At 35.6% G+C, this 7534-nt stretch overlaps 1 pseudogene; it reads left to right on the top strand.

Moving 5' to 3' along the window:
• Positions 1 to 12: 12 nt before the first annotated feature.
• On the top strand, positions 13 to 355 carry LOC102480310 (cyclin-dependent kinases regulatory subunit 2 pseudogene; annotated as a pseudogene).
• The last annotated feature ends 7179 nt before the right edge of the window (positions 356 to 7534 follow it).

Genomic DNA, 7534 nt, shown 5'->3' on the forward strand with positions numbered 1-7534 from the left:
AGTCATTGCCGTGGACGGATGCGGACGTGTGGCCTGCCTTGCCTGCTCTCTGGCTCTGGTCGTTCCCGCCCCGCTGCGCGCCGGCAGGATGGCTCACAAGCAGATCTACTACTCAGACAAGTACTTCGACGAGCACTACGAGTACCGGCATGTCATGTTACCCAGAGAACTTTCCAAACAAGTGCCCAAAACCCATCTGATGTCCAAAGAGGAGTGGAGGAGACTTGGTGTCCAACAGAGTCTAGGCTGGGTTCACTACATGATTCATGAGCCAGAACCACATATTCTTCTTCTCTTTAGACGGCCTCTTCCAAAAGAGCAACAAAATGAAGTCTACCTGGGGATTGCCGATTAGATCTTTTTCAAATTTAATGTATATGTGTATGTATATAAGGTAGTATTCAGTGACTACTTGAACGATGTACAGACCATTCCTCCATACCTGTGCATGGGCTGTATTCTTCACAGCAACAGAGCTCAGTCAGATGCAACTGCAAGTAGGTTACTGTAAGGAATGTCAGATAAGATTCTAGTCAGTTTTTCTTTTTAATATAAGTTCCTGTTTGACTTTACCAGTTACTTTTGTTAAATAAAGTTTGTATGTTGCATTTATCACTGTTTTAAGTTGTTTTTTTGGGGTATTTTTTTGTTTGTTTTTGTTTTTTGTGATTGTTTCATTTCAATTTTAAACTTTTAGCCCTGAGGAAATAAACTTACTTGAAGTAAAAAAAAAAAAAAATTCAAGATGATATACCTAGTTTCAAAATTATTTGAGAGACTATGCAAATAAATAATTTTTTCCTGTATTTTTAGCTTATAGCTGTGGGCTCAGGTAACAGATAATAAGGCCAGGTTCATCTTACTAACCTAATCAGCATATAAACAATAGCAGACTTAATAGAATGCTGTATTTATATTTGTACAGCAGATTGGTATGATCATTAAAGCTGAATCAATTAAATTGAATGCCATAAGAGTTAAATATTGACTAACAATTTGGTGAATGTCTGATTTATTTGGATCATTAAGAGAAGAGAAGTGGTCAAACCAATCTTCTATTCTTTAATCATTTCCAGCCCTTTTAATGAGAATATGAACTTGATTGGCAGAAATATTTTTATATCAGGACAGGAATAAATTAATTAAGGTAGACTTGACTTTTTCTAAAGGTATAGGCCTCTGTTTTTTTTTTTTTCAATGAGAGGGAGTAATGGGAGGAAAAGAGATGTAGGAGAGGAAAAACAAGAGAGGCATAGTTATTTTTGATAGACTGTCAGGTCTACTTTCTTCTGCCTTAGCCTCCTTTTCAGTTAGAACCACCACAGGAATCTACCACCACACCTAACCTGTTCAGGTTGAGCCCTGAAATGAACTCCTTCCATGTAGCCCCAGCTGTCTTGTAGAAGTTTCTTTTTTATTTGTGCCTCCACAGCTAGGCATATGCCTCCTCTATTACTGTTGAATCTGGTCACTGCTGATTTTTTCAATGCTAAAATTAACTCTTTTTATGAATAATGTAGAACAATTATTAATTTCAAAAACCGAGTGTATCTAAATTATAGGAAAAATCATCAAGGACTTTTTTTTAATAATTGTTCTAATTTCTTTCTTTCTTCTTTCTTTCTTTCTTCTTTCTTCTTTCTTCTTTCTTTTTTCTTCTTTCTTCTTTCTTCTTTCTTTCTTTCTTTCTTCTTCTTTTTTTCATTTAATTTGCCCAGAGAGAGATAGACAGAGAGGGAAAAGGAAAGTGAGAAAGCAGGCTGCCAGGTCTGAAACTCAAACCAGTTGGCTATGTGGGAGTCCAGTGCCTTAACCACCATGCCACCTGCTGACTCCAATCATTGAGGAAATAGTATTCCCTCCTCCTTTCATCTCTCATCTGTTCTTTGTTTCTAAGATTTTTTTTTTTAATTCCCAGAGAGCACGTGCACTTGCTAGAGAAAGAAAGTACTTCTCTCATAAGACATGGTCATGTCACAGTCCTTTTACCTTCATGTCTCCATCTCATGAGGATTTGGGGCTTTTTTGCACATGTGCCTGATGTGTTTTTCAAGCCACTAAGTCTGGGATTTGAACCACAGTCAGCCATGAGGAATCCAGTTCCCTATGCACAGGCCTTGACCACCAGCCCTTCTATATATTAACAAGCTTTTTAAAAGCATCAGTTGTGGGTCAGGCACTTTGACAGATATTAGGAATGAGACATAGGGTTCTAAACAGAGGAGATACATAAAAACAGTCAGAGTTACTACATTCAAGGAGTCCCTAGAATTGGGTGGGAGGATTAGAAAACACATAAATATACTATTCTAATCCAATATAAAAATAACAATAGAATTAGAAAGTGGACAAATGAACTAAACAGACAATCTTCAAATAAGGCATACAGGGGCCAGCAGGTGGTACAGTGGTTAAGGGGCTGGACTACCACGTGGTTGACTGATGCTTGAATCCTGGAATCAGCGGTTTGAAACTCACACTGGATTCATGTGTATACATACCCCAAATCCCAAGAAGACAATAAAGGTGAAGGGATTGCTTTGTGGCCATCCCCGTTGGGGGGCGATTTCTTATTTTCTGTCTCTGCCTCTCTCTGTCTTTCTGGCACATGCACCGTTTAGAAACAACAACAACAATAACAAACTTTTAAAATAAGTAATAAGGCATAAAAATGACAAAAAGGCATATGAAAAAATGTCATATGTCTCTTATCATAAGGGAAATTCTAATCAAAATCACAATGAGATGTCATTTAACCCCAGTCAGAATGACTATGATAAAAAAAAAAAAAAAATAATAACAGTGCTGACAAGGCTGTGGTAAAAAAGGAACACTTTTACACTATTGGTGGGAATGTAAATTGGTATAGCTACTATGGAGAACAATATGGAGGTTCCTGAAAGACCTATTAATAGAACTCTTATATGACCCAGTAATTCAACTCTTGGATATTTACCCTAAGGATATGAAAACACATGCACATCCATGTTTATTGCAGCATTATTCACAATTTCTAAGACATGTAATCAACCTATGTGCCAAGAATGGATGACTGGACTGAAAAAATGTGGCACATATACACTGTGGAGTACTACTCAGCTATAAAAAACAAGTGAAATCCTGTCATCTGATACAAAGTGAATGAATACAGAAGAGTTAATGCTAAGCAAGCAACCAAGCCATGAAAGGAAGTCTTTGTATGTCCCTGCTTAGTATGTACTGAATGTCTGCACTTTATAGCAAAAACTGAATGATTGGAAGATATAATAGCAGAAACAGCAAGTATTGGTACCAGAAACTATATAGAAGGGGTGGACAGTTGGGAGTGGGAAGGAGAAACTCAGAAAAAAAAATTTAGATATAAGAATGGAAAGTTATTGAGTATGATAATATCTTTGACTTGGTTGAGATGCAATTTCTCCTTTGCGAACCCATATTGTATGCTGTAAAAAATTACAGTGATTAAATTTAAATAAATAAATAATAATAGAGATGAAATAGTTTTTAAATGATTATCATGCCACAATCCCTTCTCCTCCATTCTCCTCTCAGGATCTTGGGCACGCATGCACACGCGCCCGGTGTGTGTTTTAAGTCACCAGGTCCAGGACGCGAACCATGGTCGACTACGTAGGAGTCCAGTGACATAGCCATTACGCTAACTGCTGGTTCCCATATTTAAGGCATTTTTAAAAATACAGATTCTTAGCTCCCACTTCTATGAATTCTGATTCTGTATGTTGAGAATGGGACTTTCAAATTTATGATTCTTCTGCTCAGCCAAGTTTGACAATCATAGGTGTAAAGATAGTCATTATTTTCTACAATATATTTGGCATCTATATCACTTGGTGCACTGGGAATAGCATCCACTGGTGAGCTTTTTCTATCTGGTAGATACTATAGAATTTGTGATTTGAAAAGAAAAATGCATGTTTGAGACCCTGTGATATAGCTACCACTTCTCATTTACTCTACACCAAGTACTGTTCTTAGCGTTTTGCATTCATTAATTCATTTTAATTCAATTTTCTCATTTTAGGAAATCATAGCACAGTGAAATTAATTAACATGTCCATGGTTCCAAAATTAGTAAATTAGTAAATAGTGGGGCTGGGATATGAACGTAGTCATTTTGACTTCATAGCTCATACAGATACACTATACTGCCTCTCATTTATCATGGTATTTTATTGAGGTAACTTTGTCATTTTCTGGTAATCTTTACTAAATGAAAATGAAGTGCATTCACATCAGTCCTATGTACTTGTTCAGATTATTTATTTATTATTATTTTTCTCTTCTCTCTTGAGTAAATCTCTCTTCAATTTATTAGACTAATTTATCTGATAGTTCCTTCATTTCAAAAGCATTGCCAATGAGTTTTTTCATTTTTAAAAGAATATAACCCTAATTATTTCATTTCATTAAAGTATATTTCTATAAAACTTTGCAAATTTCACATAAAAAACTTAAAATCACATGTAAAATTCATTGCTCAAATCCATTTCATTGTTTATCTATACACACCTCATCTTTTCATATTGACTGTTTTTAAAGCAGCATTTTAAGTCCTTAAATGTGTTCATTCCAATTCAGAAAGACTTGCCTTAAGGACAGATAAATAATTTGTTGAATTTCAGCATTATATGTATCATATAAAACATGATAAATATTGACTTCCTGTATAGAATATAAGAAAGTTAAAATTGTATAACTCTCATCGGAAAATCTTCTGAATACCGAAAGATCATAATGGTGCCAACTTTCATAAGGTAGGAATTTAAGTGTAACTGGAAAGTTACTCAAAGTTAGTATTTGGCATAAATTGGCTTGATACTATTGCTGTCATTTGCAACAAGACACAAAAAAAATAGCTACTGGAATTTGGGGGTACTGGGAACATGAGTGGGTAGACTTCACTTACCTTTATGTCTCTAAGTCCCTCCATAATGTTAATTTACGATTCACTTTGGATACAAAACTATCCTCCCTCAGTGGATCCTTAAAGCAAAAGTATTAGACATCCAAAGAATGCTTAGAAATATACTTATCTCTATGTGGCATATGATAATGGAGTGTGATGACTCCCATAAAAAGCAATAGCATCTGTCTTCACTATATGAAGATATAAGGGATTCATTATGGGTACCTGAGTTCAGATACACATCCTATGGTTTATAGAATGTAGACCCAGTGTGTTTTCTTGGTCACACATGAGCCTTTGTACATTTATTTGCTTGTTTCTGTGTATCTTAGAAACTTAATTTGTGAAAAATAGATTTAACAAATGAGTTTTTTAATTTATTAAATATGTAATTATTATCTTTTGGGTAGAATGGCATGGTTAAAATTCAAAGAAGGTAAAATAATGAAATGCAGTATCTTCTGGGGCAAGGATGGCTGGTCTCGACCTTGCAAACTTCAAAAACTGATTTAGAAATAACATTGATGTGGTATCCAACTCTTAGAAGCATACCTAGGTTAGTCAAGTTCACAGACATACTATAATTCCAATTCATTAATTTACAATGAGAAATTAGCTGCCAGGTAAATTTAATGTTCATGTGAGAAAGGTACATAAGATGCCAAATTATTATCAGAAGTTTGCTTAATGAGTATGAAATCAGACTAATGGGGATTTATAGATCCTCAGAAAGGCCTCCCAGATAAGTGAACTTGAAGTACTCTCACCTACTGTGGAGATACATTGCCAAGGAGACACCAATTCTCCAGTTCTCTAAGCCAAGAATCTAATCTTTTGGACAGTGCTTATAAGGTGCTGCCAAATACTTGCTTCTGTGAATCTTCATTATCATGTTTCTGTGGCTCACTCAACTCCTACTGGTGCTCACCCTTTGTTTTTCCCAAAGAAATTGTGACATGATTTATTAAGCTCTTACTTCCAAAATTACAGTTACGTTTTAATTTTCTCTTCCTAAGATTAATCCCATATTGCCTTGATCAGGGGGTTGTTTCTTCCCTTACTATTCCATCACACATTTGCAATGTATTGGGTTTTGCCTAGTAGATTGACTATATATGTTGTGAATGGATTTTAGTAGTTTGTGTCTCAGAAGAAAGACCTATTTCCAAGTTTTTAGAGGGTATCATATTGCACTAACATAAACTCCATGAGGGCAGAATCCACTGCATACCAAAGTATGAACATAATGACTGTCATATAATACATGTTCAAGACATGTTTTTGAATGAATTTCCTTACTTTCCACTAGCAAGGAATAATCATTTGCTTAATATAAAGTGAGACTCTCATATTCTATACTGTCTTATAGTATGGAATTAGTATCAAGTTGACAACTTGATAGCAACCCAGAAATTCTAAAATAAAACAAATTATCTTATATAAAGCTAATACAAAATATCCAATAGCAAGTACCATAGCACAGTGGTTAAGTGCTATGCATTAGGAGCTTGATCCCATATGGCCAATCATGGCTTAAATCCTGGTCTCCATCACTTGAAACACATATCAGGCATGTGTGCATATGTGTTCAAAATCCTGAGTGGAAGGACAAACAGAGAGAAAAGGATTGCAGCATGACCATGCCCCATTGGGAGGTGCTTCTTTTATCTCTCTCTCTCTCTAGAGAGTGCACACACCTTCTGACAGTAAATAAAGCTAAAAGAAAACTTCTCTCCCTCTCTTCTTCCCTCGACCCCTCCCTATCTTGCTCTCTCTCATTAAAAAAATCCAGTAAGAGATTATCTCATATTTTTGCATATATTTTATGTAGAATCCCAGTGACACTGACTATCATATTTTACAGAAGTGTTTTGGAATGGTAGTGTTGGGTGGGAGTGAGGAGTAATATACTAAAGGCTATCATGCTGACAGTAGAAAAATAAAGAAGTTGATAATGAGGAGGAAGCAGGAAAAAAAAATATAGAAAAGAAGAGCATTTTGTAATGTGGATTGTTTTGACAGTAAGCTTCTCCTCCTTTGCTGCCTGTGTAATTCAGAATTCAATTAGGAAGTTTCCTTCATGTATATATTTTAGTATCATTAGTTAAAGGATATAGTTAAGATTGACAGAAAGAAATGATAAAGATGAAATTCCAACTTGCTATAAGTTGTTTGAGGAAGGGAACCTGGTTTTATTTTTCTGTCATTCTGATATGCCATGTAGGTTCTCCATAAATATATGCTAAGTGATTGAAGAGCAACAATAATAATGTAAGCAAGAATTAAATGGCACACATAGAAACCAACATATTTCAATATACTATGAGTATATTTGTAATAAAATAAATGTTTCTGGTAATGATTTTGCATCAGCAGTAATCACTTATGATCAAAGAAAGCTTTCAGCCATTGCTTGTGCACATCTGGGTTTTTGGGCTGAGTGTAAGGGCTATTCTATTCTCATTTTTGGTTTTTTTTTTTTTTTGAGAGATTTTCACTGTAGGGCGCGTGCGCTCACGAGACAGACAGAGAGAGACATAGAGACAGAAAGCGAGAAATCACCCCCCAGGGGGGATGGTCACGCCGCAATCCCTTCTCCTCCATTCT

Source organism: Tupaia chinensis, unplaced genomic scaffold, assembly GCF_000334495.1.
Source record: "Tupaia chinensis unplaced genomic scaffold, TupChi_1.0 Scaffold149552_1, whole genome shotgun sequence".
Taxonomy (NCBI): Eukaryota; Metazoa; Chordata; class Mammalia; order Scandentia; family Tupaiidae; genus Tupaia; species Tupaia belangeri.